Source organism: Aulonocara sp. 'chitande type north' Nkhata Bay, linkage group LG1 (assembly GCF_057382095.1).
Source record: "Aulonocara sp. 'chitande type north' Nkhata Bay isolate Kocher_YH1m ecotype deep benthic linkage group LG1, A_spYH_male_GT1.1, whole genome shotgun sequence".
NCBI lineage: Eukaryota > Metazoa > Chordata > Actinopteri > Cichliformes > Cichlidae > Aulonocara > Aulonocara sp. 'chitande type north' Nkhata Bay.
In genome coordinates, this window is record NC_141344.1 from 8,247,531 (window position 1) to 8,269,865 (window position 22,335).

General features: G+C 39.9%; 1 protein-coding gene across 2 annotated transcripts in view; it reads left to right on the top strand.

The window, feature by feature from the left end:
• The first annotated feature begins 1,738 nt into the window (after nt 1–1,738).
• cskl (c-src tyrosine kinase-like) overlaps nt 1,739–22,335 on the top strand; it is a 49,570-nt gene continuing 28,973 nt past the window's right edge. The window contains exon 1 of one of the 2 annotated variants that reach the window (XM_086314952.1): nt 1,739–2,023. The gene's annotated coding sequence lies outside the window, so the exon portion shown is untranslated. Of the gene's footprint in view, nt 2,024–22,115; nt 22,135–22,335 lie in introns of those variants that run through there. The other variant, XM_086315118.1, reaches the window with a different exon arrangement.

Sequence of the window (22,335 nt, forward strand, 5' to 3'; positions counted from 1 at the left end):
TCGGGTTCAGTGTATTTTTTGTATACAGGTATAACAGAATAGCTTTAGTGTTGTTGTTTTTTAACTTGAGTTTGAACTTATACAAAATGCAGCAGGATATTTAAAAAAACAGTTTTATTTATTAAAAAACACACTATATCGGATTCATATCGGTATTGGCCGACATCCAAATTTATGATATCGGTAACGGACATAAAAAAGTGGTATCGTGCCATCTCTAGTCTCCACACTAAGTCTTCTCAAAGGCGTTCTGTCTGGTTGAGGTCAGGACTCTGTGCAGGCCAGTCAAGTCTTCCACACCAAACTCACTCATCCATGTTTTTATGAACGTTTCTTTGTGCACAGGAAGGGGCCACCCCCAGACCATAACACCCCCCCCCCCCCCCGGTCAATCGGAATGCCAGATGGAGAACTATGATTTGTCACTCCAAGGTCACGTCTGCACTGCTCTAAAGGTGCCGCACTTTACACCACTGCATCAGACACTTTGCATTACACATGGTGATGTAAAGCTTGGATGCAGCTGCTCAGAAATGGAAACTCATTCCATGAAGCTCTCCACAGAAAGTTGGCAATCTTTGCCCACCACCTGCATCAGCATCTGCTTACCCTTCTCTTTAATTTTATGTGGCCTACCACTTCATGGCTCCACTTTGTTATAAAACCCCTAACAGATGACTTCCCAGATTTCAGTGTAATTATAAAAAGCAATGTTTTGCTAATTTTAATACCAAAAAGTTATTTTTTGTTACTTATTTACTTTAGTATAGTATAAATGGTAGAAAAGAGTCAGAAAAGCTATAAAACGTAAAACCTATGAAACTTAAAAGTTATACTTAAATATACAGGGTGGGCCACCCACCATTGTTTTTCTTGTGACATTACCAATAAGTTTGATGTGTCACATGGTCCTCTTCCTATTGAAAAAACAAAAGTCCACCCATCTTGAGGAGTTTGCCCCCTCACATATACTAATGTGCCACAAGCAGGACTTTAATATCACCAACCATTTCCATTTTATTACGGTGCATCCATATAAATGGCCCACCCTGTACTTAACTTTAATTAAAAGCTGTCCAATGAGCTGAATTAGAGTCTTTGGAGGGCCAATTCTAGCCCCTGGGCATTATGTTTGACACCCCTGCGTTAAAGTAGATAGGTATACTGAATAAACATTATTCATGCCTTCGGTCTGAATAACAGTACCTTATGGAATTATAAAAATAAACAAACACATTGGAGCACTGCTATCAAAGGTCACACGTGCTGTAGTCCACTTTATTCTTCGAACATGTTGCACTAAATCACCACGCAGCCCTAACAGTCAGGGGCGCCTCCAGAATAGTTTCATAGGGGTCGCCATATGGGGGCCACTAAAAATAATGCGGTGGCACCACAAAACAGAATTTCCATTTTTATCATGCTGTTGTCAAATATAGGTTACTTGGAAAATATTGCAAAAAAGAGAGAAAGAAAAGAATTTTATGTCTATGAAAACCAAATAAGACTTTGAAATTCTTAATAATCTGTTTTAATTGCAGTCTATTACTAGTAAATGACAGCGTATATCTATCCTGTATCCTGTATTACTGCACCGCGGCTTTATCCCGTTGGAAAGGGCAGCAGGTGGCTATTTAGCGGGTAACCTTCCGCTGTAACAAGTCAGCCATCGGTTGACAATCTCACCTGTTGGCCACACGGCTGTGCTCACAGACCGCTCGCCCGTTGGCCGTGCTATTCCCATTCCCAAGCGCATGCGCTTTGCACTGACGGAGTGGAGACCATTTCCTTCCAGCAGCAGGCCTCACAAAGCTCCATACACACACACACGCGCAAACACATAAGCATACACACATATGCGGTCTCAGCACAGACAACAGCCGTCAAAGCGAAGCAGGGTTTGGAATAGTGTAATCTTAACACCGCAACACCTGGATGCTCCCCAACCGCAGGAATCATTCTAATGGGTGTTCATCGCTGAACTGCAGCAGCATATGGTCGACAGCACAGTGGTATCTTTTGGGTGAGTTGCCCACAGCGCATTGACTGTTTTGTCTTGGGTTTGTTGCTGCTGCCGCTGCAACACAGGGTTTTAGCACAGGGGTGGCTCAGGAGCTACACCACACAGGAGTGTTATTACTGGGCTTTCTGTTACGTTTTAGAGTCAGGTTTTTATCTTACATTCACTAACAGAATGAAAGTGCCGTTTGCTCTAAATAGGTGCTGCTGTGAAGCGCAAACCCGAATGGGAGTGTTAGCTTGAGCTGCTAGTTAACGAGCAACGTAGCGTCACGAGATCCATTATCGGACGCAATTCAGTGTTATGCTAGGCTTGAACTGATTTTACTTACAACTCCTTACTCCCCCACCAATGCAGTCAGTAAGCTTGACAGTACAGCAGAAGACGGATAAATAAAGCATCTGTTAAAATGATCTTTGCCTTGTATGCTTGTGTCACCCAGATTTACGCGCCTGTGCTGAAAATCTCCCGAGTCACTACCCTTTTCTTTCATCTGATTCCATAGTCGGACACCTTGGTCGTGTCTTGGGTACTTGACCATTTCCTTTGACAGTCTTTGTCTGTGGAAACGCTGTGGTGCAATACCGCGTGGAAGCCCAAAAATAAAAACATGGGTCCAGCAAAACAAAACAAAAAGTACAGCATTGTTATACAGGCAGATTTTCCAGGGTTTTTTTGTTTTTGTTTTTTTTACTTGTGGTGGATCTAAAGGTAGAGGTTCAGTTAACGTGTCGTTGAAATTACAACCCTGTGCACAAATACTGCGGTCTGACCTTTTAGTGTTGTTCAGCGTGTTGCTGGGAATTAAGGGCGACAAAAGACTGGTTCTGTCCGATAATGGGTCCAGTAATCTTAGCCTCGTCCGCCTTGCACTAGAACACAGGGATCGAGCTGAGGTCCAGCCCCTTTCCTGAGGAAAATCTAATTCGTATCTCTCATGTTTTAATATAAGCTTGCTAACATCCTTACTCACTTCAGCATTTGTCTTGGTTTTAGGGCAGGACCAATAAAATAACGATAACTGTTAAAAAAAAAAAAAACAACAACCAAAAAAACACTTAGTTATGTGATACTCTTTATCCCACGGGGAAATTGTTTTTCACTTGGCATTGCTCCACCGGAAGGTGCAAGGTCAGGTTTAACTAAAATTACATAGGGATGATTTAGTGTCCTGCTCAAGGATACATTCACAGGTTAAAGGACATGAACTGCACTAGCCACAGCTGCAATATTCATATTTCAGTCCTATTGGTAGTTTATAAAATTGGCATTACGACTCGTCTTGTCCCTGCAGCTTTGGCATTGTGTGCAGGTTCCGTGCACAGAACTTAAATATAATTGCCTGTTTGCAATGTTGAAACGTACATACCTTTACAAGCCAAGACTTGAGTACCCAAAAGCATGGTTATAGAGTATTTGTACTTTACATAATATTACTGTGTAGTTTAGGAGAAGACTGTCTAACTCTAATGGTTTGTAGTACACCTAATCAGTTCTGATCTTACTCCAGGGTTGTTTTCAGGGAACAAATCTTATGATTAGTGTATTATCTCTGTGCCAGTTCTTGTTATCTAATACATTAGCATGTTGTAGTAGCTTGAAATCTCAAATATCATCAGTCCAGATCTTGTTGCCTATTTTAATAACTGATTGCCTCAGCAGGTTTGACCAGCGATTGGCTTTTTGCATTATAATCTGGATGAAAGCAAAACAGCTGTTTGATGGGAGAGATAGTTGCCTTGCTCTTTTTGGATTGTAATATAAAATAGACACCTGTTTTTGCCTCTAAATTTTGCACAATGGTTTAAGAGTTTATCCCAAAACTGGAATTAAAGCCAAAAACTAACAATAACTTGAAAGAGTAGATTTTTCTTCCTTTGTTGTCAAAGTTATTTTTTTTCCCCACCTGTCTTGACTCGTGCTAGTTATCATGAGCACATAGTGCTGATGAAAGCAGGATGAAGCTTCTGGTTTTCTATTAAATAAATTCCTTTACAAAGCATGAAGTGGGGGTGCACAGGCTTGGCATTCGTTATCCCCAGAGGAATCTGGTGAGCCAGACTGCAGCATGTTAGGAATCCATATGCTGTGTCTGTCAGGGCTAACCTGCTGCCCATAAGCTTGAATGTCCAGCATAGTGCACTGAGGGTCCCTGGAAGTACATTTTCTTGTTTTCATCTGAAAACTCTTTACCTTAAATGTTAGAAAATGCCATATTTTGGAAAAAGCTGAGATTGTGCTTTGAGATGAGAGGTCACACAGCTCTTTATTTGAAAAATCAGACTTATGTAGTATGGTGGCCCACACCTTACAGACGGAAACCTTTGACCACACTTAGTTCTGTCCATTCCTATTGTCTCTTTGTCAATAGCTTCATCCCCGTCACCCTGAATGACTGATGGGTAGATCAGAGTAGTCCTGATTGTGGTGCAGCTTGACAAGCAGTAAAGGTGACAATACAAGCCTACTGGCCTGGATACATGTCAGCTTTCTTCTATTTAGCAATGGGTTACGAGAAGGAAAGGGGGGGGGGGACTATGTCTGCTCGATCCCTAAATCTGCAAGAAGCTGAGCTGTGTTACTGTCTCATATTAAGCTTTGTGCCTGGCTTATGTGCTCAGCAGGGAAGTAATGGCTTCTCTGTCTTTACACTGACCATCTCATTGCACATTTGAAGCTTGTCCAAGGCCCTGCTGACCTCAACACAATGACATCGTTTAGTTGCCCCCACCCCCCCACAGGACTCTTCTCTTCAGCGCATGCTGTCTCTTTAATCATTTAAAGTGAAATTGCTTGTTATCACGTTATAGGGAACGCAAGGTAAGTACCCTTTTATCTTAATGTGACTTTTATCTTGGTGGGTTTTTGTCTGGAGACTATATTTGTTCATTTCCCATGATACCGTGCTATGTAGTAACCCAGCCAACATATTTTATTAAAGTCCAGAAGCTGACAGCTTTGTTGTTGTGTTCTGTAGACAAGAGTAAACAAATAAAACAGTATAACTGCTTTCACACTGGATATTATTTGCAGTTGTTCTTTCGCCTCTGTCACCCAAAAGGAGAGAGTGTCCTTCACGCACATTCTACTTGAAATACTCTGATTTATAAGAGGGAGCTGCCTTGGTAGATGTTTAGGGGACAGGATGTAGCTTGGCGAAACTGTCTTGGTATGTGTATCAGTAGATTTTAGCATTTTCATCACTTTTTAGAAGCACTTGGTTAATACTAATAATTCTGATATGAAATGTTTGTACTGTTGTGTCTCTAATACTGACATCCATGAGCAACAGGATTTCACACATAGTGCAAGGCACAGTAGGCTCTCATGTCACTCTGCATGGATGAATTCATCAATTATTTCATGGCTGTGTTCATTTTAGCATCGTGGTGTCGTGTGTTAGTAGCTCAGTGTGATGTATTGTGTCTGCTGCTTTTATTGTGTATACCTCCTGAGTAATGCACTTTTATGTTAGACCTTGCAAGATGCAAAGTGGCAAGACGTGGTACACGTGATTAGAAAGAATGATAGAAACGGAAATTGGCAGCACATCTGCACTGCACCTGCACTCCTTCCCCTTTTTAGGTGCATCACACAGTATCACTGGATATAACTGTGTAGTGAACAACAGATTAATTGTCTCAGCTGGTAGGTGATCATAATTTTCATCATATAGCATAACATTATAATACAACTGTATCATAATGTTGTCTATATCAGTTATTTTAGTAATCACGTAATCTATTGATTATTCCACCGATTAATTGGATACGAAATACTTTTGTCACATTAGTAAAAGGACATACGTCTTTCAAAACGAACTGCTCATTGGTTTCAATTTTAGAAATTAGAATAGAATAGAACTTCCATTTATTGTCATTGTACATGTACAACAAAATTGTGGGTGCACATTGGAGAAGTAGTGCAAAGAAAAGACTTGGTCTGAATAGAGTCGGTGTGTGAGTGGCCTGTTTTAAAGTTTAACTGCATATGTCTGTCAAAAAAACGAAAAAACAAACAAAACCCAAGCCATATTGGTGGTTTCCAAAAGGAATGTGCATATGTGTGCGTACATTGTTCAAGTGTGCGAGTGAATGAGTTAGTTATTTTATAAGCCTTTAAAGGAGGATGTCGTGGCTGCAATGAAGAGAAGTGAGCATATCAGCATTCTGAAGTTTGCCCTGGACTTTGAAGGAGAGTTTTTGTGCTGCTGAAAACAAGATGTTATGATGGTGTAAATGTTAATTAATAATAACCTAACCTAATAATAACCTTTTCCTCAAAGTTTTACTGGCCCATGTACATTTTTATTGGCTTGTGAAAAAAAAAACCCATTTATTTTTATATTTTTAAATATTAATGCACTTTAATTAATATGATATTTTATATTATTTCACTTTTAATCTGAAAATGTTGCGAAAGCCTTGAAATAAATGTGGTCTAGTACACCACATGCTCCCCTTTAGATTCACCCCCGTTTTCTGCAGGTGTCACTTCCATGTAAAATAGGTCGGCTGCTGTCAGCCTTCACCATGCTATATAATTTAAACATGGGGTATCAGACTAAGTTAACAGTTCATCTGCAGATGTTAATTACAACTTCTGGAGGATTACTGATTTTTCTAAAACAAACTGCAGTGGATGTTTGATGAAGGTCTCCTGCTAATTTTTCTAGTTAAACAAAGCATTAAAGCAAAGAATTTGTGTTGAATTTTTTTATAATCGATTTATTTGATGAGTCATTATCCAACTCATTACTGTAGTTTACAGGTTCAGGTTACAGTGCAAAACCTGAAAACATAAAATTTACCATCTTATTAAAGGACTGATCACAACCTTTTAACTTTTCATCACACTGTCTTTGAATGAGCACAAAGCCAGTCTTACAAAATACTGAAACCAGAGCACAAAAACTATAAAATTGATGTGACCAAGCAGATAAACATTGGTCTCCTTATGTGAATCGTCATCTTATTTGCAGATAGACCAGCAACTGACAGAAAGGCTAATATCAGTCGACATTGCTCTGCAACATCGAGATCAGTTTCCTGGGTCCAGTTATATTAATAGCCGACTAAGTAACAATTCATTCAATTTAGTAACTGTAACTGATAAGCAGCACAGTCCTTTTTTTTTCATGTGTTTCTACTAATGGCAGGCTGGCAGGTTGCTGTTTTGGCAGTCTTCAACATTTTGTAGCTTCTTCTCCAATGATTTATTTGTAAATCACACATTCAAATATATTCTAGCCCAGGTGTCTTGGACTGAGCTGGAGGGCTGGTCTCACCTGCAGGAGCTGTAGAACTAACTCTTGTGCCACCACACTGAGTTCTGCGAGGATGCAGAGCAAAACAAGGACATGCTGCAGGCCATTAAGTTAGAGCTGGAGCAGTTTGATAACTTGCTGAAGACGTAGCTATTTATATTTTTTTGTATATTGTTTTATATTAATCTCTCTGTATGGATGTTTAGCACAGTTTCACACTCATGATTTGTTCGCCCTTCTTTTTCACACTACTGCATCTTCTCTGACCTCCGTCCCCCATCCCCCGTGCTGTAATAGAGGCAAAACCTCTACATCCACTTCTTCCTACTGATCATGCATCCCAGTAGAATAGTGTAATTGTGGCAGCCGTCTTGCATGCAAACTCAGCTTGGCTTTTCCATCTGGGCAGCGGCTGGACAGCTCCTTGACGACCGGGGGCCTTCTACCGCCACGCCTGCTGGCTAGCTGCACAATGCAGGCAATGAGGAGAGCTGTAGGCCTGACACATGCCTTAGTCTTTCACTACGCCCACGGGCTCCGGAGATTTCCTACTGGGAACTGTTTAACAAAAGGATAATGATATAATCCGACATTTTAGCTTTTTCCTGTTTGCCTGTTCACATGCTGCTACTGAACGTCTGAAGATACTACCAACAACCAAGAAAACGGTTTTATTTCTATTAATTTTGTCATTTTCTGTACTTTCAGTGTGTGATGAGTCACAGCTGTCCATAAATATTTTTTCTGGTTTCATATGTAAGCTTCCTGTTTGTGTGGCTGCTTTATATTTTTAAGAGGTATTGTCATCAGAAAAGAAGCCTGATAACAACCCCATGAGATCTTTTCAACCATTTTTAACATGAAGTAATACCTTAGATATAGCATGCTAAAGAATCCCCTGAGTCCAAAATTAAACTGCCATTTAACCACTGGGATCATCCTTCAATACACCACCTTACCTGTCTACCAAGAGTTACCTCATGGTGAAAAGCAGCAGACACAGTGACTGGTTATTTAAATGAAAGATCAACTTGATGACATCAATTTGTTTTGGATTTTGCAAGAGCTGATTTAAATTAATGAGGAAAAGGATATGTGTTCGCTATGGGAAACAGTTGGACACTTCCTCTTTCAGTGGAATCATGCAGAAGAGCACAAGACCAAATGATTCGCTGCTGGTGTAAAGCCCATTTCATTGAATTGGATACTAATTTGCAACGGCGTCAGTACCAAAAGGATGATCTCTGCCTTCTGTAGTTCAGGCACCACTTCAGACAGGCAGGCACACAGCCCCTGCACTCACTAGTAGACGACATTCACAGCAGTGAACAGCACTTTAGGACAAATTTGGAGAAGGCCGTTAAACCTCCCATTGAAGTATTAAATGGTACACCACACATGGTAACGTTAGCTGTTTAGCTATTAGCATCACCCGATAGCGACTTTAGCTGTCTTATGTTATTAAGGTAGTGACTAATGGTAAATGGTAAATGGCCTGTATTTATATAGCGCTTTACTAGTCCCTAAGGACCCCAAAGCGCTTTACATATCCAGTCATCCACCCATTCACACACACATTCACACACTGGTGATGGCAAGCTACATTGTAGCCACAGCCACCCTGGGGCGCACTGACAGAGGCGAGGCTGCCGGACACTGGCGCCACCGGGCCCTCTGACCACCACCAGTAGGCAACGGGTGAAGTGTCTTGCCCAAGGACACAACGGCCGAGACTGTCCAAGCCGGGGCTCGAACCGGCAACCTTCCGATTACAAGGCGAACTCCCAACTCTTGAGCCACGATCGCCCCTGTTGGCTAAAGCACAACAGCACTTAAGAACTTAAAATGTGTATATATATTAATATATATACATTTGTTTATATCTGTATAGGTCTTACATGCATGTTAATGTATTTTTTAAACCACTGCAACAGACTTTTTAACATGCGCTACATGACTAAAACATTGTTTAATCATGTTATATCAGTGGCTCCATTTGTTATAGATTAGCAACTCTATCCTTTATATTTTGACTTTCCCGATTGCTTATCCAGTAGGGCTGCCACGATTAGTCGACTAGTCACGATTACGTCGACTATCAAAATCGTCGACGACTGATTTAATAGTCGACGCGTCGTTTGAAGCTTTGTAAGATCCCAAAAGCAGGATTTAAGAGTGTAATAACGGACTGAAACAGAAGATGGCAGCACTGCATGTACAAGGATGCCAGCTGCCGTTAAACCCCGAAGAAGAAGAAACTGTGTCCCAGAATTCATAGCGCGGCCCAGCGCAGTTGTCAACAATGGCGGCAGCTAGTTAGTTTTAATATTACTCTTATTATTCTTTCTGGGTCACAAAATAAACGTTTAACATATTTTCAGGCGAGAATGTAGCTGTGTAAACCTCAAATATCTGCTCAGTTTATCAGGACACCACATATTTTCAAAAGCGCTCCGACGTTTTCGGAGGCGTCTGTTACCCACTAGCTCGATAGCTAGCCGGGGGCCATGAGAGCACCGGACTCCCGGCAGATCGTTTTCAAACCCACCGCCCTACTCAGGTTAAACATATACAAGTCACTTAGATAACTTAAAAATGTTATTGTTTGGCTTTTTTCAGTATTTTATTTGTTCCTGAGTAAATCGGCTGAGTTTATTAAACTCCACCGAAACAATCTGCACATTTAATTAGAATTCAATTAACTATCATCTTGTCTTTATTTTTAGTTAGCACAGACCTTAAACACTTAAAGCTGTAAGCTAATGATAGTTATATAAGAGCAGATGCTGCTGGTGCAATAAGCTGTACTTTTACGTTCAATGGATGATGATCTGATTAGTCGACTAATCGCAAAAATAATCGGTGACTAGTCGACTATCAAAATAATCGTTTGTGGCAGCCCTATTATCCAGTTTAGGTTCCTTTTGCCAAGAAAATGAAGAAATTATATGAAAATATCTGAGTCTTGCCACCTGATTATTGCACAAAGATCATTGAGATTTTGACATATTCAGAACAGCTGTCCCATGTAATATGTCCAGTCAAAGGTTTAGGTCAGTTAAAGGATTTTTGTTGCGATACAGTGTATTTATTTGACAGGATTTTTTCAGTAGAGTTCCTTTTCTGTCTGGTTGTTTTCATCTATAAATCAACTAGTTGAATGGACCACGTTACACGATACAAGGAAAAACTGACAGTTTTGTCTACACGAAGTTTATTAGCCAATTGCTAGGACATCCCATTCTGTCAGAACAGCTTCAGTGCACTTTTTCCAAGTCTCTGGAACGCTATTCTTCCAAAAGATTTTACCTTATTTGATAATGGCGGAGTTTAACACAACCTAAAGGTGTTCAGTTGGGTTGAAATGTAGTGGCTGCAAGGCGCATAGCATGTGATTCACATCATTTTCATATTCATCAAACCACTCATTCACCCTTGGTGTGCACATCCTGGAAAAGACCACTTCCACCAGGATGGAAAGTTTAATCACAGGACAATGTGATGACTCAGAACTACTGTGTATTAATTTGTAAAAAATTCATAAAATGCTTCCCACGGGATGAGGGGGCACCAAATCTCCTCATCATATGATTCGTGGTTTAAGGCTTCTTTAGTTTGTCACCTCTCTGCTGTGTATATACCCTGTGTGTTCGGATGCTTGGTCCTTTGGTTAAATCTCATTTGCCTGTTCAGTCTGACTTTCTACATATAACACCTGCGTCCTGGTTCACTGAAGCGCCTCATATTTGGGCCAGTGGGGGGAAATACGGAGGAAGTAGTGCAGTCACTATGAAGTTGGTGTATTCCTTTGCTTCAGTTATGGCGACATTAAACCCAGTTGGAATTATTTTGACTGTTCTAAAAAGAATACAAGATGATTCACTGATGATAATGGCAATGAATCCTGTCTTAGCAGGGAGGCTTCAGCAGTTCCTCTTTTTATCTGCCCTCTTCAACCCCCCAATGCGTTCGAGTCATCGGATACACTTCAAAGATACAGTAAACGCTTGTGCTTTAATGATGTCACACAAAGTGCTCAGATGTAAAGTGACCTGAATTAGCTCCTCTTTAATACAAGGAAGATTTTACTTGATCTATTTTGTGTGCAGTTTCCCTCAGGCTATCTTTTTAATAAAGCAACATTTTTATTCTTTCTTTTTTTGTCTTAGAAGAGATTACACTAAAAGTGCAGATGGTTATCGTTAACTGTGGCCTACATCTGAGCATGTTTCTGATACAACAGCTAATAATCTCAAGAAAATAATATTCTGAGCAGTAGGTGGCAGCTGAATAGATGTATATGTAAGTGGGTTTATAATTACAGATTAGAGATGGACTGATTAAAGGCCGCCTATTGTGTTTCATAAATTAAAATCCTACCTCACAAAAATAGCTTAATAGTATAGCCCACGTGTTTTAGTCAGCACTTGAAATATTGAAAATAGAGAGAAATAGTATATTTTTGTTGCACTTAATACTCTAAATAATGGTGGCGGGTAAAATAAATAATTATTTGGTCTTTAAGGAAGTTTACGTTACATTCTGTATCTGTTGCTGAGGATCGTTTATTTAGGGTACGTACACAATGGGAATCTTACATGTTCATTAGATTCAGCATTGTGTGGCTTGGATCTTGTTATAAATCAAGTCCACCATCATGGTCATTTTAAGTTTCAGGCTGAAAACAAGGCTTTTCTTTTGCAAGTTTCAATTCCCAGGCTAGTCCTGTTACACATGGTCCAATGGAACCTCAATGTTAAACGTGTATTTTTAGAAATACACTGAAGGCTGATCTAGTAGTATGCATGTTAGCAGGTGTTATTGGTTGCATAGTTTGCACTGTATAACTAGTTTCTACTCGGAACTCGGCTCTTTCCCTTTTTCTTGCATATTCTTACTAAGCTGTATGATTGATTGTCTGACACCCTGGCCCAATAAAACAGTTCCATAATAATCTATTCAAAACACCTCCAGATTATTCTTTTCTCTTATATTATAAATAAGCATTTCAATATGAAAACAATATTTAATAAACCATTTATCTACAAAACAAGTGAACAACCTGGGATGTCTTGAGAAAAATGTATGCTTTTTAAACTGTATGTCTTCAGTTTTCCATATTCTGTCAGTCTACGGGCATCACAAAGACATTTGTTGCATCACCATCTCAATTCAGTGCACTACAACAGAACAACAAAAGAAAGAAGGCTCTAAAACTGACAATTCAGACTCCAGGCTTGGATGAAATGAACAGTTTTTAACAAAATTGGTATTTGCAACAGAATTGTATTCTACGTACCAGTACATGCAAATTAAAAATGAATAAATAAGTCTAAATTTAAAAAAGTGACGCAGGTACAATGCACTAAACAAATAAAAAAGTGACTGACTGAATATGTTAACCAGTTAAGAGCTTATCCAAATGAACCTAATTTTCATAAAATTGCGCATCTCACACTCACACAAAGGCTCATAGTCCACTCTGAGTTGTGTACATACATTTTATCACTCATTTACAGATCATCTGCTGTGACTCCTGATGTCGACAACTTTATGGGGTCAGTGTCTAAGGAAAATAAACCCATCCTTCTCAAGTTTCTGTAAAGGCAGAGTCTCCTGGGAATGTAAGAATTCAGGGTCATTTCATATCCAGACACTTCTCCCAAAGTATTTATTTGGTCTTTTTGAGTTTTAATCTCGTTGTCTCAAGTAATTTAGACTTTTAGATCATTTTCTGTGGTTCTTGTCCAATGTTCTTCCTGTTTTTATGTCTCAGTAGGGCAAGCAGAAGATTTTTTGTTACTGGCACAGGAGGTTCCTTCACGCTCATTGTGAAGTTATGATACTAATAAATACTGTTTCAATTTTTTATACCATAGTTATGCATGGATATATCAGGATTCCTGAGAAATAATTTTAACCAGTGCTTTTTAAACTGGGGTTAATTTCCTCAAACATAGAATACATTTGTTGATTTAGAAATAGAGGAAGACTGTATATGTGTTTGTTGAGTAAGGTAGTAGATTCATTGTCTTAACTGTATGCGGAACAATCTACCTTATGTGTGTAGGCACTCCCCAACGGCCCATTGTGAAAAAGTGGAAAAGTCCTGTATTTGTATTGTGTTATAGCTAAGCATTCAGCGTTGGTGCATTTTAATAGCTTGTATTATGGTGAGTTTTAACTGTGAAAATAATTCTCTTATTAGTACTTTTCGCTCGTGCAGATGTGAACACAGTAATCGCACTTTGGTAGGGACCAGAACAATCGCACTGAGACCCTTTGGAGGAGGAGTCTCGGTATGGTCCCAAATGAGCTCCAGAGTGCTTTCTTTATTGTGCGAACCAATAACCAGGTGTACATTACAAGTTTGAGGTAAGGAATAAAAAGCCCATAGCCACATAAACTTTGAATTCTCAATGCGGGAAGATACAATAAATGTGCAAAGGTCTGTACAGACTAGCAACTATCTGTGAAATGAATGTAAATACTCAATATTTTCCAATAGTCATCCAGTACAGCACCTTCTTCCTGTATTTACTCTGTTACTCCCACCCAGAACAGACTTAAAACTCTCACTTGGGTTGTAGTGACACGTTCCCTTGGATTTTTCTTTGTGTGAAAATAAACTAAACCATGAGTAAAAGCTACAAGTTTACAAATTCATCAACTGATCCGGACCAGAGTAAGCGAACTCTAGGTGTGAAAATGGCCTAAGACTGGCTCAATTTGTTAATCACGTATGTACTTGTTAATCACAAATGGAGGAAGCCCTAACTTTATGAACTCTGCAGGTCAACTTGCAAATCTCAGCAGAGTAAACCGTGTCTGTTTGTTTTTTGTATAACATATTTTTTGTAATTTTCTAATTCTGTATGTTATTTTACTGACCAAGGTATAAAACTGTATTTAAGGTCATACAGTGCATCAAACTTCACTTTAAGGCTGTGTGCCTGTCCCTGGACTGTGAGAGTGAATGGGGTTATCGGTGCATGAAGTCTGTCAAGCTTTCATAAATTTGCAGAAGAAATCCCCAAGTCCTACTCTCTGCAGGGAAGATTTGGAGCTGCTGTCTGTGCAAACATTGGCTCTGCATTAGCAGAAAGTCTCCTAATACCTCATGCCTGCCTCGCTGTCTACCTGGGTTTTCTCACCTACACCATTACTGTCACCTTAACACCCAGTGTCCAGTGGTAAAAACAAGATCTGGATGTGCTGCCTAAATGCATTTTTCCAGTTTACACATTCTCGTAGAACCACATGCACTAAAACGTTCACACAGCTGTATATTCTGAGCGAATGTGCTAACTGCAGGTTTCTCATTCTGTTTTTTGTTTCTGCTAGTCTTGTGTTGTTTTCCAGCCCAACAATAGACTGTTTGGCAGGTTGTGTTGCCTGGTATCTGTGTGGGGAAGCAGAGATGTTTTCTGCTTTGATTTAACAGAGGCACAGTGTGTAGGAGAGTGTCTTTTCAGTTAGGCTCTTTTTGCAGCAGATGCAAAGCAGGTGAGTAAGAGGAGTTTTTGGTGTGTGTGCGCTTGCATTTTAACGTCCTAGGCATGCTTAGTATGATTTTAAAAGGACTTAAAGTAGGACATTGTTTATATGGTGAAATGTGAATATTTTCATTTCTGTCGTGCACACAGCCATTCTTTGGACCGTCCCTCATTTTCAGTGTTGAGCGTTTAACATACAGTCACAGCAGCATTGCACATTTATATCTGTCAGTTCTCCTTTAAGCTAATTGGGCTACATCATTTAACCAAGCCTATGAAAAGAAACCAATGACCTAGTTAATAGTATCTCTTGGGGTGTACTATTATGGCTGAAACAGTAGTAATTCTGAACTGGTTATGCTTGCGAGATATTTTAAGTGTAGTTTATCCCTGTCAAAGCAAAAGGATAGCTACGTGTCGTCATTATTTTGATGTGTTGATTTTAGAAATTCCTGTTATAGTTTTGTTTTAGTAATTCTACAGTTGTTTATTATTAAATCTGACATGCTTTGATAGTTACATGGAAGTAACAGTAATGATTACCCCAAGTAAACAAAAACAAAGAAACATCACTTTCTATCTGTCACAGCAGTTTTCTAAAGAAAAACCTGCTTCAGAGAGAACACTAATTTCACTCGTTGTCAGTGTGGTGAATATGCATGTGCACACACACACACTGTGTGCGCAAGTCTAAACAGGCAAATGTGTCCGTACCCCATAGTGTGCGCTAATGCAAGTCTGTGGTTGTGAATTAATAATTCAGAGTACTGGCATAGCAGGGTGGAGCCTTTATTATTCATGGTTGGCGATGGAACCAACAGATGACTGCATTAAGGATGAGCAGATAGAGTCCTCTGCCAAGAAACCACACTTCCATGCCTCTAGCCGCTGTCATTTACACCTACCAGTCCTCTACGCTCGTCTGACTCCTCCTCTTTTTTTCTATGTCCTTGTTCTCCTGATCTCTGTCCTCTCCATCTGTGAGCATCTTTTTCTCTCTCATTTAGTATCATCTTCCTCTCTCTTTCTGCATCCTAATTGCGTTACAAAGATCTGTTGGCAGTTAAAGAAACATTATGTAATAGCACACGTATATTAAATTGGAAATATAATGTGGAGATCAAAAGTATAGTAGTGATTCGTCAATTAAATTTGGTAAACTATATAAATATTGTAATTGCTGAGCAGAAAGGATTTATCAATGACTGCCTTTTGTGATTGGTCTGGCCAGTCAAACGCTCGTTGACCACGACAACCTGATGAGTGTATCTCTCATTTTTTCAGAAGAACGCTCTGTTTCTAGCTGTTGTTGTTTTCTCTTGAGCAGTAACATCCATTTGTAGTTACCTTATTTTCAAAGGCGGAAAATATTCCGGTTATTTCCAAATCTGGGATTACTCGTTGTGCAGGCAGTCTGTATAATCACCGTTTTGAACCATAATAGTTTCAAGTGTCATTTGCAATTTGGGTTTTGGCTTCATCTTCTCCCTGTATGCCTCTCTTCTCCCTAATTCCCTCCTTTATTGTCCACTGAATCTTTTTCTGCGTGGTCTCAGTGCCACTGCCCCTGAATGCTGCTTTTATTGAAGAGATTCTGAGCTGCTGTTGCCACTAATGCTGCTGCCATATTGTACCCGAACCCCGCTGTGGCTGCTTCTAATGAGATTCTTTGTGTCTCCATCGCCGTGCTTTGCCTCCTCGTCTCTTCTTCTGCTCTGAATAGAGGAGTTGTCGTGGTTTAGCATCAAAGGAATAGGAGAGGCAATGAAAGCAGCAGAATCAGCAGGCGGTTTCTCTGTGTATCCCCTTCCTCAGTCACTCTCCTAGGATGTTTAAACCAATAACGTATATAAATGTGCACGTTTAAGGTATAGTATATTAAGCCATGACTGCGTGTGCTTGTTTATATACACATATACACTGCATTGTTTCCCACACTTGAGCTGTTTTCACAGAGTCTGGAAAATCTGGAGAATCTGGGCACATTTAGCACACAGCAGTTTGTTAGGGATGTTTTCACAGGGCTGCTCATTTCCAGAAAAGGTTTTGTCAGTATTGAGATCAGAATTATCTCAATACTGACAATTGCTAGGAGAAGAAGCAGCTACTTTTGGGTGCTCCCTTATTTATAATGGGCTGCAACAGCAGGTAGCCGCACATATTTAATCTGGCAGATTTTTACTCTGGATGCTTTCCTTGATGCAATCCCAAAAGGGATTTGTGTCTCCTTTCAAAATCAAACTCGGGATCTTTCACTTTTCTGGCAAATGTGTAAACCACTACAATGTGGAGACACATTTAACATGATCTGCAATAAATACGGGTGTAAATTTTTATGTGGCCTAAAAGTGTGTCGTTGACATGAGGGCACCATGAGTGTATGTTCCGTAGCACGCATTACGATTTAGTAAAAAGGAAGCTAGTTCAGCAATGTTGAACAAGCACAATGCTTTGAAAATATGCAAGAAGACTGTTCCTTCTGTCATATTGTGCAGGCTGCTGAAGAGTTAGAAGGTTACGTTACTTTACTGTTAACCTGCTAAGCAGCTTTTATTTAAAATTTCCAGTGAAAACACTCCCTAGGGTACGTTTGTGTTTACATTAGACTTCTGCTGTGGTACTGTAAATACTGCTGTGTAACATCTGTTGCAGTGTAATGCTGCTTGTGGTAATAGAGCTACACTTTGAATTAGGTAGTCTGTCATAAGTGATGGTAGGAATTTTCCCTTTATTTTGTTTGAAGTAATAAATGTGGTAGCCTGCAAGCCGGAGTAACAATAAAGCATTCAGTATTTATTTATTTTTTCTGTGTCGTTACAACTTAACGAAAGAAAGAATATCTAGAAAAGTTCAAAGTTTTGAAGTGCATGTGCAAAATGGCTACAGACTTTAGTTGTGCAGGCAGCCTGGCCATTTTAATGGCTGGGACTAATTTAAGCATTCGATTTTCAAAGAACAAACCCATCAATGATAATTTGATTAATGGACAATCCATTGGTTATTAGTTTGACTTCTGTCACTACTACCCACTGAACACGGGGCTTTATGTCTCCGTTCCCACCTGGCTCGCTGATGTAGCCCCCTTGTTAAACTGCTTCTCCAGTGAACTTTTTTTCACATGGACTGCAATCCCCCGTCCGTTTCTGTCTCAGACCTCTCATCTCTACTTGAGGAGCTTCCAAGAACCCAAGTCATCTTTTCCTTCTGTTCACCTCTGCATTTAACATGAACACTTGCATAACATCACCACTGAGCTCTCCTTGGTCTGTCACACCTACCATCTCATTAATGGATGTAATTAAGTCTGTACAGCCAGCCCCACACACACCTACTTGCACTGTACTTTTGAACCTGTATTGCTTTCACTTTGTTGACTCTTGCCATCACAATTGCTCAGAATAAACCTTTACAAAGAGCTCTGTGCCCCATCATTCAAAATAGAACTAGAGTAACTTGAAGGTAAATGCTGGTGATGATAAATACTTACAGAAACTACAGTCAACATTTCAAGCATCTGTTACATTTCTTCTGTCTCTCCTTAGTCAGGTGAGCAAGCCATTTTGGTGCCTTGGCAACTCGTAGAGCATGCATTGCATAGTCTGAGATTAGACCAGACTTTATCTAGCAACTCCCCTGACTTCATTAAATGCAGTCCTAATAGAGTTGATTGTCCCTTTTTAATATATTTGGTGCTACTAACTGAACAATCATCGTTCAGCTAATTGTATGAATATGGATTTTTTTTTTTTTTTTCAGCTAATGTATGTTCTTATGAAAACCAAAAATGCAACGCAATTAATAATGGGGCGATCCTCTAAAAGTAGTCCAAGCAGGCTCACTCCCAGCAAGTAGTCTCTTCTTTGTCTCCAGAATGTAGGAAATGATGAAAATGACTGTAGCCTGCCTCCGCCTGCATGGATATTGAGAGGATATAAATAGCTGGGCTAGTATGAGTGTGTGCTGAGACTGGAACCGCAGCACACAGAGCTCAAACAATAAGCCGTCACCACTACCCTTCCTCCCCTCTGCTTTCTCCAGTCCAGCAGCCTCCCAGAACTCAAAGGGGGAGGTGGAGAGGAGTAGGAGGAAGGGGGTATTCTCTCTCCCTCTTCCTTTCTTTCTTTCACTTCCTGTCTCTCTGCTTTTGTAATTTGTCATCAGCGGCAAGCTCAACCCTGTCACTTGTTACGTCAGAGAAGCAGACTGGACGGCTGCCTCCTGTCTTCCCACCTGTCTGTCAGTCAGTTGGCCTGTCTGACTGTAGAGTGAGAGGGTTCTGTGTCACGCTGCTCTATTTTTTTATTGAGCCAGGTAAAAATAGGGGTCGACGGATTAGATACACGCATGACTCCTTTAATCTTCTGCAAAGAAAGGATGGAGGGTTTTTTTGTTTTGTTTTGTCTTTTCTTCCTCAGTTCAGACTTTGACTAGTATTTACTGTAATAATTTCTTTTAGGTTTATGCAGGTTTTCTGGTAAAATCACAACTTGCTTATGTTTAAAATTTAATTTGAAATCTTAAAATAATTTAAGCTGCAGCTGCTAAGTTCATTTTATGATTATCCATGTATTGGGCACTATTTTTAAACTGGATAAATGTTTCTGAGACCACAAAATCGCCTCAGCCTACATCACTGCAACCGTCCGTCTGTCTCTGTTGCTGCTAAATCAGAAAGTCAAAATAGGAACAAGAATTTCTGTGGGACAGTTACAGCAGCACCTCGGCTAAAAAAAAGAAAAGGTGGTGGCGATGGCTAGAAATGTTTCATGTGGCAGATGGCAGAGGGAGCCACACAGTCATAATGACTGAGTAAGCCACAGTTTCTCTGAACTTCCTTCCCTCTCTCCTGCCGCTCTGTTCTTCTTGAGATTTCAGGGTTCTCTGCAAACACTTGGAGAGAACATGGCTTTCTCTTCTGACTTCAACCTGGTATAATCCGAGAACTGTCTTTCAAGACCAAAAAAGGAATAAGTGGAGATAAAACCCTACATGTATCGATCCAAATGTATACACCACGGAGCCCTGCTTCAAAAGCTGTCACAGATTTATTACTCTCTGTGAAGATTAAAAAATAAAGGTAGTTTTTGGAGCATGTGTAGTTCCAGGGACTTCTTCATTGTTAGCCAGCTGCACTGAAAGGTTAGCCATAGTGCTGAGGGTGTTTAAGTCAAGTGATCGACAACTTCAGTTGACGCTGCCCACTCTGTCCGATTTTGGTTTTGTTGTTTGTTTGATTTTTTTTTTTCTCCCCCTCTCGTTTTGACTGGTGTGCAGACTGGATGGTGCAATCAGATGGCAGAACAGGTGTCCAGAAAATGTGACCAGCGCTGTTTTATGCAATATTAAGGTGTGATTACGCCACAACCTCAAATAAGTTTCTTACCAAAGCATAACCAAGATTCTTACCATCCACCAGCATCTCAGCAATAAAAAAATTACTTTAGTCTTCTTCCATTGCATTTAATTTTGATTTAAACAATCTAGATGGTGTGAATTAGGATTAATACATGTAGTGTAAAGGAACAAATCAGGCAGATGTTTTTAAAGCTTATATCATGGAATCAGTTTATTTTCTGTAGCTCTTTTCCTCATTAACTTAAAAGCTTTAATAGCTCTGTAGAGCTTTTAGAAGGAAGACGAAGCAATTCTAAGCTGTGTTTACACTTTGCAACAAGCTACGCAACTGTTAAAACATACACCTGAGGTGTGTGTGTGTGTGTGTTTGGATGAAAAAACGTTTACAAGAAAGTCATTTCCTCCTTTGGGTTTTATGCAAACTTAAACATATGTTGTATATTTCAGTGAATTCATGCCTTCAACTTTTCCTGCGTTTTGCCTTGTGGACCGCTGCTGCTGCTTTCTGGTGTTGGCATGTGTCAACTAGGAGCAGGTTACACCTTGGAGAGATCGCCTGTCTCTTTTTAATTTTAGATTTTAACCAGTTTAACATGTAGTTTCATATAATGGTGATGAGTGACATGACACTTCCTGTGAAGAATTATCCAAATTAACTGTCCCTAATAGGTAGGGCTGCTCAATTAATCGAATTTTAATCACGATTACGATCTGGGCTTTCAACGATCATTAAAAATGACTGAGCCGATTATTAGCCCCTCCCTCATTTATCCGCGACACCTTAAAGGCCGGTCCGTGAAAATATTGTCGGCCATAAACCGGTCCGTGGCGCAAAAAAGGTTGGAGACCGCTGATTAAGAGGACCCGAGGGAAGCTCGGAAAGCTAAGCAGAAGTTATTTGGAGAGTGACTGCCGTTGGTTGAAAAGAGAGTTTAAAAAAAAAAAAAAAAACTTCAGTGGTGTTGCACACTATTTTATATTATTTTTTTTAAAGTCATTGTTAACCCTTTAAAGCCGGTCAGAGCAGCACGCTCCGTTTTGCGTAACTATTTTTAAATCCCTGTAGAACCTGAACCGTGTAAGCTAGCGCAATAATTTGTTTTGCATATGAAACCGGAGGAGTTGTACTTACATCTGATGCCATCAGCTTGTCCTCGGTCACGGTTTCGTTCCACATATAGCTTTGCCTGTTTGGCTGCTTCAGCCTATAAGTCGATCAGATCAAAGTACTTTATCATCAGTGTATATTGATATGGTATATTTTCAAATGTTTTTCTCTGTGAAAAATGCCATATGCTTGTCTTTGAGAGCTAACATGTTGAATGACCCACTAGCCACTACTTTTAGTCCACCTGAAAATCAGCTGAATTCACCCTCAGTTAAGCTTTTCGGTCTTTTTGAACACTGGTTTGGTTTTAGAATTGTGGAGAAATTATGTTGTATGGTGATTTTTTTTTTTTTTGCCTCGCCCTTGCTCTGAACAGTCAAAGTCATGTGATCAGTGAAGCATGTGGAGCCTCGGTAGTGGCTGCTTGCTGTGCTGGACGACAGCTCATCCAGATGAAGGGCATGTGGACACTGAAGCCTATTAAATGTCTGGGGAAGCTGCTTGCATCTCTAGGCACATCATCTCTCTGCATTTCCACTAATTGGTGCCTACTTCCTGCTTCCTTGTGGGGAGTCTCTTGGCACATTGAATGCACACACATCAGTGTAGTTGCAGATGCAGATACGAAGACAAATGCACACCACAAAGCCTGCCTGCTGCTATTTCTTCTTATGTCCATTTTAATCCCTCACCCTGTTTCTTTCAGTACAGCTTTGCACCAGTGTGCTGTTGATTTTGAAAATCAAAAGCTTATTAAAAAAACCCTGTACTTGTTTTTTTTTTTCAGACACTTGTCCTCTGATGGGATGACTCTGTTGCCAAATATTTCTGTTTAACTGTCATCCCGTTGGACTTGCTGTATGCTGTGATCTAATAACGACATTGTTTGGTTAGTTACTGCCCCTTCTTTTTATTCTTGTTTTTCTTTCTAAAAAATTGGCTTTTAACATTTTCTGTGGGGTTGTATTTTTGAAACTCAATTCGAGTGCAAAGCTCACAGTTTGAACAGCCAGGCTGTCAGGAAGTGATGGATTAACTGTTCACTCTACAAAAGCTGTATTTTTTTAGTTTAAGCTTATACTGTATATTT